The sequence below is a fragment of the Pongo abelii genome, chromosome 1 (genome assembly GCF_028885655.2).
Source record: "Pongo abelii isolate AG06213 chromosome 1, NHGRI_mPonAbe1-v2.0_pri, whole genome shotgun sequence".
NCBI classification, from domain to species: Eukaryota; Metazoa; Chordata; class Mammalia; order Primates; family Hominidae; genus Pongo; species Pongo abelii.
The window spans coordinates 97,134,089-97,143,943 of record NC_071985.2 but is presented as its reverse complement, the minus strand read 5'-3'; the positions used below and the strand labels follow the sequence as shown (position 1 = coordinate 97,143,943).

Sequence of the window (9,855 nt, the reverse complement as noted above, 5' to 3'; positions counted from 1 at the left end):
GGCAGAGTACAAGGCTCAGAGATAAGCATCACTGTCTCCTCCCTGCCCTTCATCTGATGCTCCTTATCCAAAAATGACCACCCCAAAAGCATGGACCTGAATCAGCTGGACGTGTAGCCAGTTTCACGTGTTTTGGAAGGATTCCCCCACTGGCCCAAAACTGACTGTCTTGCCTTTGCATCCCCAGTGCCCAGCTGGATGCTGGCATTCAGCAAATCACATTTTGTAGAAAGACAACAATATCCACTCACACTGATCCCAACAAGCAGACACAGGAGCAGGGCCAGAGCTGCAGGGGCCAGGCCAGACAACAGGGGTCTAGTGCTCACGCCACTGCTGCTCCTTTCTACTCATGAGAGTGGTGCAGAGGGCAAATGCCCATCTGGCCTCTGGCAAGGCCCCAGGCAAGAGTTCCAGTTTACACCCTGATCTAGGCTCACCAAGCTAGGTAGGTAGGATGTGTGCTCCCAGGTGTGTGAGCACAGGTGACTCTCAAAGCCCAACAACCAAAAAAGAAGAGTGACCCAATCAGGACTCAGGGCACTGTGGGGAGCACTCTGGAAGCAGACATTTGCTAGGGAGCACTTCTGCACCTAGTGGAGCATCTACAAAGCAGTTAACCAACAACTTCCTGTTCTGTCTAAGATACACACGGCCAAGGAAAAGGAGGAAGTATCTTGTGGGAGTAGATGCTTTATTGTTCATGGGGGTCTCCAGAAGCCCCTGGGTGGGGTGGGATCACTGGCTTCCCCCGGAACAGGGCGCCACTCCATGCATTATCTTGTGGTAGTCTATGGCTATGTCCCCCAGCAAGGAAAGAAACTCAGAATAATTAACCTTCTTATCCTTATTATCATCTTTTTTCTCAAGGGCATTGGACAAGTAATCCGTGTCACTTTTTTCCTGCATGGAGAGAAACATGCAAGAAAGAAAAATGAGATTTGAATTGGAAAAAGAGGAAAGAGGCATCCTGGGACAGGAGTGGGTGGAAGAGAGAGTGCAGCAATGCTGGGTTGTTCCTGAGGAGTTCTCCGTTGAGTGACTCCACGAGGAAAACACAGAGATTGGTGTCAGGCTCCACCAGGAACCACACCGGTAAGGAGTGAGGGGCCTTCATCGGCCACAGACCCACAGACCCACCCACCTACCCACCTGTACAGGCGCTGTCTCCTTTCTCCCCAGGGGCCCAGCACAGGCAGACCGCCTTCCTTCTCTTGCATGTCGACTCTTCTCCTGTTCCATTTCTTTCCCATTCAAACTGTTAAGTGCCAGGTTCCCTTTCTTTAGGACCCAGTGCTCTATTCTCTCTAGTTATAGTTTGCTAATAAGAGTGATGCATTCTAACAGCAAAATAAAACCCAGTATATGAATGAGCTCTGCCAAATGTAAAGGGTGGTGCTCATGTTATCAATATTCTGATTTCCATTGAGTTCCATCTTGACAAGCCTCCACTTGAACCTAGAGGAGTGACTCTCACAGAGGGACAAGGTTACGTTGGGCAGAAGAAATAAATGGCCAGAGCATGTGTGTAACCTCTCCAGGTCGCGTGGCAGGGGGCCCAGTGGCAGGACAGGAGCCCAGCAGCAGGACAGGAGCCCAGCATGTCTGATTCTCAGCTCCAGTCTCCATCTCCTTAATGGTTAGTCTCTCCACAGGGCTGGTCCTGCCTAGGGCTAGGACAGATGGATCAGTGAGGCATACCAGGCTCAGAATTACCCAATAAAAATAGTGAATTCAGCTCCCAGACATGAGTCCTCAGACATGTCACAACACACGGGACCTGTCCAAGAATCACTACTCCATTGCCCTGCACAAATATAAACGCTCTCCCAGCCAAGGGCGGGCAGAGTCCCCACTCACACAGCCACTGAGGAAGTTGGGGAAGTTCTCCATCATCAAGTTCACCGGACCTGGCATGTCAATCGTACCATCATCTCCACTGTATTGGTGGAAAAACGTGACTATGTCCAACGTGACTTTCTCACCTAGAGGGATATTCATCTTTGCTTTCAAAAAGCCTTCAGGAAATAAAAACAATGATTGTTTTCCTTCTCTAGTGAATGACTGATATTAAAAAGATGAGAAGGGATTGAGGAGCAAATGAGGGCGAGGCTAAGGTGGACCAGAGAAACCTGTGTTTCTCTGTGTGGTGGGATAAATTGCTTCCAAAGAGGAGGGTAGGGCCATACCTGGGATCTGGGCTCACACAGGCTGGGGAGCAATAGGAGAAGAGGAGACAAGCAGAAGCCCAGCTGTGGGCAGTGCTTGTGAGAGGGAGAAGCAGGGAGAGATGGGGGCCAACAACACATGGAACCCTGAGCAGGGACCCCAAACCACAGTCAGCACATAGCAGACTCCACTCCTCAAACAGCACCAAATCCATCTCCTCCAGCTTGACAGCCAGGGTGAGAGTCATGGGGGCAGTACAATGGCCTTGGTGATCTGGTGTCTGACCCTCCTGGGCTGCTTCACAAACCAGACACCGTGGGCCCCACCTTGACTCAAGTGCAAGCCCAGCATGACACGGTGCATGCAGGCTCCAGGTGCACATGTGAGTGTGGACGTGAGTGTGAGCAGGAAACATAGCCCTGTCCCGAGCACAGGGGGCCCTTCCTAGACCCTCACAGGAATGTGAAATAGGCACGGGTGACCACAGCTAGCCTCTGTTAAAAAGAACAGAAATAACTCTCTGGTTCTTAAGCTGCCAGATGGGGTGGGATTGAGGTGGGGGTCCCTTCATGTCTGCTCTTGGGAATTATCTGCACCCTCTGAATCACCAAGGCTGGACATTATTTAAATAAAAAGTTCTGGCTTCCCAAAGCATATCCTCCAGCCAATACTCAGTCTGGGCTGGCCTGCACCTCAAGCCAGAAAAATAGGACAGTGCAGTTCCCACTTCCCACACTTTCCAAAGAACCAGAAAATGACATTTGCTCATGCCTGTGGGCATCTGACAATAAACCCCTATCACTTCCCGATGCAGGAGAAAGCTCTGTGCTGGCAACTCACTAAAAGGAGCCATCTAAAGCCTTTTTGAATCTGAGGCCAAAGCCAGGGGCTGAGCCCTGTGCCCAGAGGGTGACTGAGAATTTGCAGGTTGTAGTAGGGAGTGAGGGAGCTTTGGTTGCTCAATACCTTACCCAGGTAGGGGCAGATCATCTCACCAGGGCTATGCTGTGTGGAGGTCCCAGGCCTGGGGGTTCAGCGAGCCTCCAAAGTATTCTTAGGGGACTCTTAGCCGTCTGTGGGGGCAGACTTGGGGAGGGGATTCAGTACCCCAGACCCCAACAGGAGGATGAATCCAGGAAGAAGAGAGGGAGGGTCCTGTGCTCAGGTCCCACTGGGGACATTTCCACAGGAGTTGTCTCAGGAAATTCCAAAGGAGCAATGGACAGATCTGGTTCAGCCACCTGGTTGTACAGATGTGGGTTCTCGGGCTCGAGTGAAGGTCACTCAGCCCGGCTGGTGGCAGAGCCGGGCCTAGACCCAAGCTCCTGAGTCATCATCCACAGCCCTCTTTCCTCCTATAGGAGAAAGTGAATGGCAGGCCAGACACTGGGCACTGCTAGAAAAGGCAAAGAGGTAGGTGAGACTTACCGGAGCTGGGAAGCGTCACGAGGAGAAGGATGAGTGAGATGTGTGTGTTTGGACAAAGAGCAGTCCCTTTATAAGGCTCGTCCTGGCTCTTCCCAGGGGCTGGGAGGCCTAGAGCCACCTCTCCCATCTGTTTTTTGGAGCTTTGTCCCACATCAGATGGGTGGGACACACCCAGGAGGCTGTGCTCAGGATTTCTGGCCAGAATCCCAGGTCACCTGGTCCTACACCACCACCAGAGATCTCACCTGGAGCCTTCTCTGTTCCAATCTAATCCAGGTCTGGGGCAGCCAGTGGATGTGTCAGATTAGGACAGGGAATAGGGGAGAGAACACTGGGACTCTGGATCAAAAGAGGATGGAATTTCAGACTCTAGAAGGAAGCGTGGTCTCTGTTCATACATTCAGGTCTTTTATCTTTGAGTTACCTAGAACTCTCACCACCACTTACCCAGCATTTTGATCTCCCCAGCCTCGAGATCCCTGCTGTACATGAGTTTCTCTTTAGTCCTCACAACCCTCTGAGGTAGGTGCTGCTATCCCCAATTAAGGAAAGAGGGAATTGAGATGTTAAGATCAAAGAAACATCCCAAGTTTACTCAGCTAGATTCCCTCAGCCATTCTGAGCTGAGACATGGACCCATTCACAATGAAGAGTAAAGCACTCACTTTGCTTTATGTTGAAGATATAATAGTACATTTTTTAAAAAAGGGGTGGGGGACTCAGCTCACCTCAGGATGCTCACATTTAGAAGAAAAGAAGAAACAGAGGCTGAGCAGGGTGATTCATGACTGTGGTCCCAGCTACTTGTGAGGCTGAGGCAGGAGGATCACTTGAGCCAGGATTTTAAGGCTACTGTGAGCTATGATCATGCCACTGCACTCCAGCCCTAAGCAAAGAATGAAAACCTGTCTCAAAAAAAAAAAGAAAGAAAGAAAGAAAAGAAAAAAGAAAGAAAAGAAAAGGAAAGAAAGAAAGAAAGAAAGAAAACATAGAAAAAGAATAAAATAGAATCTGTAGCTGCTAAAAGATGTACAGTGAGGCTGTGTTGACCCCAAGAAGAGAGCAGCAACTTCGGGGAGGAGAGGTGGACAGAGGAAAATCCAGCTGGAGGTGGTGCCTGAGTGTAGGCTGACACCTCCTGATCATCAGCCAAAGGAAGTGAAAACCAACCCAGATCCCAGCCATGAACAAACGCTCAAGGGCAGAAAAACACATAATGTCAGGACTGAGACAACTGTAACTAAAAAAGAAAAGAAAATCATAAAAATTTAAAACCCATAGTTCATGCCTGGGTATGAGGAGAAGGATGCATGGGGCTGGCACTAATAATGTGACCAACTCAGTACCCAGACCCTTTTCAGAGCTCAATGCTCCCCAGTTTTGCTTCAGTGTTTATACTGCCCAGGGCCAGGAGGTGAGTCCCGCATGGTCGGAGCCACTCCTGACAGTCCTGTTCCTGCTCTGCCTGCCTCCCTGGCAAATAAGACTGATCGTGTGTCCCACTCAGTTCCAGCCAAGGAAACTAAGTTCTGCTGGGTAGGGCACCTGGGAACTCTGTTTTCCTGGCTGAAGGGGACTGGGGCCGTTGCAGACAGGGGCAGCTGGCCTAGCCCTGTGCTCCTCCCCTGCCCCCATGGCAGGGACCCCGGTGCTGGGCACAGAGCAGTCTATCAGATATTATTAGCTCTGATCAAGTCCCTGTGCACGCCCTGCATGTCACACGAGCCCTCCTCTGGCTCCTAGCCAAGAACAATAGCATTCATCTGGCCTTCACCCTGTCCTCTGCTCTGTCAGCTGCTCCACACAAGGGTTCTTATGGTCCCCCAGCCTGATGGCTCCTACCTCAGCTTTGGTGTGGAGCATCATTCTCCTGTCCCAGAACTGAGCAGGAGGCCAGGCACTAAGAGGTGCTAAGGCCATGAGAGAAGAGAACGAAGCCAAGGGAGAGGAACCCAATTGCGATGGAGGGCCTGATCTGCCCTCCACCCCATCAGGACACCTCCAGGGACTGCCCCATAGTAGGGAGGGGTGGTTCTCTCTTAACCTCTCACTTTCTAGGAGGACAAACAGCACAGGTGACCCTCAAATCCGGGGCACATGTCTGACACCCTCTGGGTGGCCCCACCTCGGTATAAAGAACCATCCTATGGTAGAAGAGTCCTAGATCACTTCTCCCATGGCCTATGGAGACACTTGAGTGGGTCAAGTACAGCAGGAAGCTGCTGGGTCTCTGGTCCTCACTTCTCTTCGGTAATAAGCACTTTCCTGGAGATGGGAGAAGAAAGCACCTGTAGGTTACCCTCCCTCTCCAGGGGAAGGAGGATGGTGCAGCGACCCATCCTCTGTTCAAGCCCAGGTTGGCTGCATGTGGGCTGAAGAGTAGCAGTGGATCCCAAGTGTCAGCAGGATGCCTGGGTCATAGAAGCTCAGGACCTCAAGGAAGCCTCGATAGGAGGGAACACAGACGGGCTAACCCCACGCAGAGCAAATTGGCAAGGGAGCAAACCAAGAACTGGCTCTTCTCTTAAAACTCACCTAACACCTAAAAGGAGAGAGATTCCTGCAGTGAGCAGTGCTCTGACGTCCCAGAGCCCTGTGGCTCTGTCTGTGGTTCCCCCCAGAGACATTGTCACCTGTACGTCCCCAGTCTGCAGACTCAGAGAGTCTTCAAAATTCAGAGCTAAGTGTGATGGGAGATCATCCAATCCTGACCCTCATTGTACACGTGGAGATGCTGAGGCCCAGAGAGGGGTGTGTCTCATCCAAGGTGAAACAGCTTAGGGTGGCACAGCTTGGTCTAGACCTGATTCCCAGCCCGTAACTGTTCCTCCTGCATGAGTGGGCAGCACAGCAGGCTGGAACAGTGAGTACTACCCAGGAGGAAGTGAAGGCATGGACCCCAAATCGCTAGCCTGACTCAGAGCCGTGGAGGAGGAAGAGGAAGACCTGTGTAAAGAGTAGATCTGGACAAAGGAACAGGACCTCCAGTGAGTCTCAGACCTGGCCAGGAGCCTCAGGCTGTGAAGCCTGGCCGTGTTCCACCACCCTCCCAGAGCATGGTGACCCTGCCCAGCAATTCCCACCAGATCCCCAGGGCCTGAAGGATCTGCCCCACCCAGACAACTCATCCTGAACCTTCTGTCCCATTGCCAGCCACATGGGGCTGTGCGGTAAAAGTGATAGGACCATGGGTTACAATTTCCCTTACAATTTCCACGACTTCCCCTCCCTCTCCTCAAACATTTATTCCCTCCTCTGGATTTCACCTGGACTGAAGGATTATCAGATTCCTTCTGCTCCATCTCAGGGCTGCCTCTCACCTTCCCTGAAGCCCCGGCCCTCACTCCATTCCCTTCCTATCCTGTCTCCTCTCATCCTTGTTCCCCATAGTCTCAGACGTTAGAAAGCAAGCCAGGTGACCAGCGCCCTTTCCTGCAGCTTACTGGACACAGGAGCTGAGGAGCTGCTGAAGGGCTTGCTCAACCTATGTCACAAATACACCTGAGATTCAGATGCCATGGGCAGATCTGGCTGTCCAACGTCATGCATTTCCCCCATCTTCCTATCGGCCTGTGTGAGCAGGGACCCAGCGGCTGGGTGGGAGTGGGGCAGGAGTGCACGGCACCCATGGCCCTGACTGGCCTGAGAACCAGCTCATGGAGAGGCACCGATGTGGCAGGCTGGCGAGCATCTCACACCTCCCCCCAGCCACCTGCAACTCTACTCCTGAATGGAAGGTGTGTAGTAGACAGAGTCTAGGATGGAGTGAGAAGACCCAATTTCCTGCACAGCCCCTGCTGTTTACCTATTTCTTTGTTACAAATATGTAAACACCAACTCAGGGAGCCTTAGTTACCTTAGATGTAAAAATGGGGACAATGTCACTTATTTCCTGGGGTTGTTAGGAACATTTAAATGAGGTAAAACATGTGCGATGTTTTGTAAGATGGGAAGAGGGATAGTGGTGTTAACAATTGTTATTAGACAGTCAGCAGGCTATGTGACTTGTGTGTCGGGAGAAGGTCTCCTGGCTTAAAGTGTGTCTCCTCTGTCTGCAAAAAAATTTCCCCCTTTAGATTCAACTCTTTGGGTTCGTCTGCTCCTTCTGGAAGCTTCTTTTCATGTACCCCTGGGAGCAGTAGCGACACCACAGAATCATAATGCCAAGTGAAATGAGGCAGCCCTAAAGCCCTAAAACTCTGGAGAGTTTTTGATTCCCACTCACTATAACATCTAACTTCACCATTAAACCATTAGCACCCACTGACCTCGCTGGCACAAATAATGCAACAGATTGAGTCACAGAGAGTGAGCTCCGACAAGGAGGGGATTCAGAATTGGTGTATTTTGATGGAACGATGAGGAGAGGAGTGGAGGTAGTTTTTCTTTCTTTCTTTCTTTTTTTTTTTAGATGGAGTCTCGCTCTGTCTCCCAGGCTGGAGTGCAAGGGTACAATCTCAGCTCACTGCAACCTCTGCCTCCCAGGCTCAAGCAATTCTCCTGCCTCAGCCTCCCGAGTAGCTGGGATTAGAGGCATGTGCCACCATACCTAGCTAATTTTTGTTTTTTTAGTAGAGATGGGGTTTCACCATGTTGGCCAGGCTGGTCTTGAACTCCTGACCTCAGGTGATCCACCCACCTCGGCTTCCTAAAGTGCTGGGATTATAGGCGTGAGCCACCACACCCAGCCAAGTGGAGGTAGTTTTGAGACTGGGGTCCAAAGGGTGCTGGCCCATGTAGAATGAATATTGGGCATTTCAAGGGGCACAGGCAGACCCGGCCTCAGAATTTTGAGATCTCCTATGCATGCTCTCATTTGAGCCAAGAGTCACCAGTTAAAATGCCGGGGTCAGGGCTCCCCATCCCATCCATTACGGCTGTCCCAACCCCACCCTCCTGCAACCCCCACTTCACCCCCTACATATTTCCCCTTAGCCTCTGCCATCCCCTTCTCATCTTTCTAGTCCAGCCTCAGGTTGTAACCTTCCTTTTGTTTGATATCTTCTACTCAGAGGAAAAAAAAAAAAAAAGAGCCCAGATTTCTTAGAATAGTTGTTTAAGAAGGACAGGAATCATGATGAGGAGATCAATTTTTTTTAAATAACAATAGGTGTCTTTATTACAGAGATTGTCATATTCTTTTTTCTTTTTATTATTATTATTATTATTATTATACTTTAAGTTTTAGGGTACATGTGCACAATGTGCAGGTTAGTTACATATGTATACATGTGCCATGCTGGTGTGCTGCACCCATTAACTCGTCATTTAGCATTAGGTATGTCTCCTGATACTATCCCTCCCCGCTCCCCCCACCCCACAACAGTCCCCAGAGTGTGATGTTCCCCTTTGTGTGTCCATGTGTTCTCATTGTTCAATTCCCATCTATGAGTGAGAACATGCGGTGTTTGGTTTTTTGTCCTTGTGATAGTTTACTGAGAATGATGAGATCAATTTTTTTGAGTTTCTCTCCAGTGTTGCTGCAGTTGCTAAGGAGTTACACTATTAGTTCCATGGCCAGAAGCCTTGTTCTGAGGGTTACAGATGACCAAGCTCAAGCCCAGCCCAGCCCAGCCCATGGGCTCTCCACCCAGACCCCAGCATAGCAGACACCAAAAGCCAGTAAACTGGTCCCTTGCTCTGGTTGCTGTGTTATTTTCCTCTTTCTCTTTGGTCATGCATGTTGGCACTACAGTAGATTCTTGATCAGCTACTTTGTTTTATCTTTTTTTTTTTTTTTTTAAGACAGTCTTACTCTGTCGCCCAGGCTGGAGTGCAGTGGCGTGATCTCAGCTCACTGTAACCTCTCCTTCCCGGGTTCAAGCGATTCTCCAGCCTCAGCCTCCTGAGTAGCTGAAATTACAGGTGCCTGCCACCATACCCAGCTAATTTTTGTATTTTTAGTAGAGGCAAGATTTCACCATGTTGGCCAGGCTGGTCTCGAACTTCTGACCTCAAGTGATCCACTCACCTCAGCCTCCCAAAGTGCTGGGATTACAGGGGTGAGCCATACTTATTGTTTTATGTGGTTTTTCCCCTCTTTTATAGGTTTGGACACACACGCACAAACACACACACATAAGCACTCAATTTTTGTGGTTACCTTTGAAATTTTAACTTGCTAGCAATGTAAACTAGACTAGAGTTAATCAATATCTCTTCTCTCCACCTGAACAATCTAAATAATTCACTTTAAATTTAGAGACTTCCCTTCTGGCTTATATGCTATTTTTTTTTCAGCCTTTAACGCGTCTTAAA

At 50.0% G+C, this 9,855-nt stretch overlaps 1 pseudogene; it reads right to left on the bottom strand.

Moving 5' to 3' along the window:
* Positions 1-738: 738 nt before the first annotated feature.
* LOC112132729 (protein S100-A7-like 2) lies at positions 739-2,416 on the bottom strand (annotated as a pseudogene).
* Between the last annotated feature and the right edge of the window lie 7,439 nt (positions 2,417-9,855).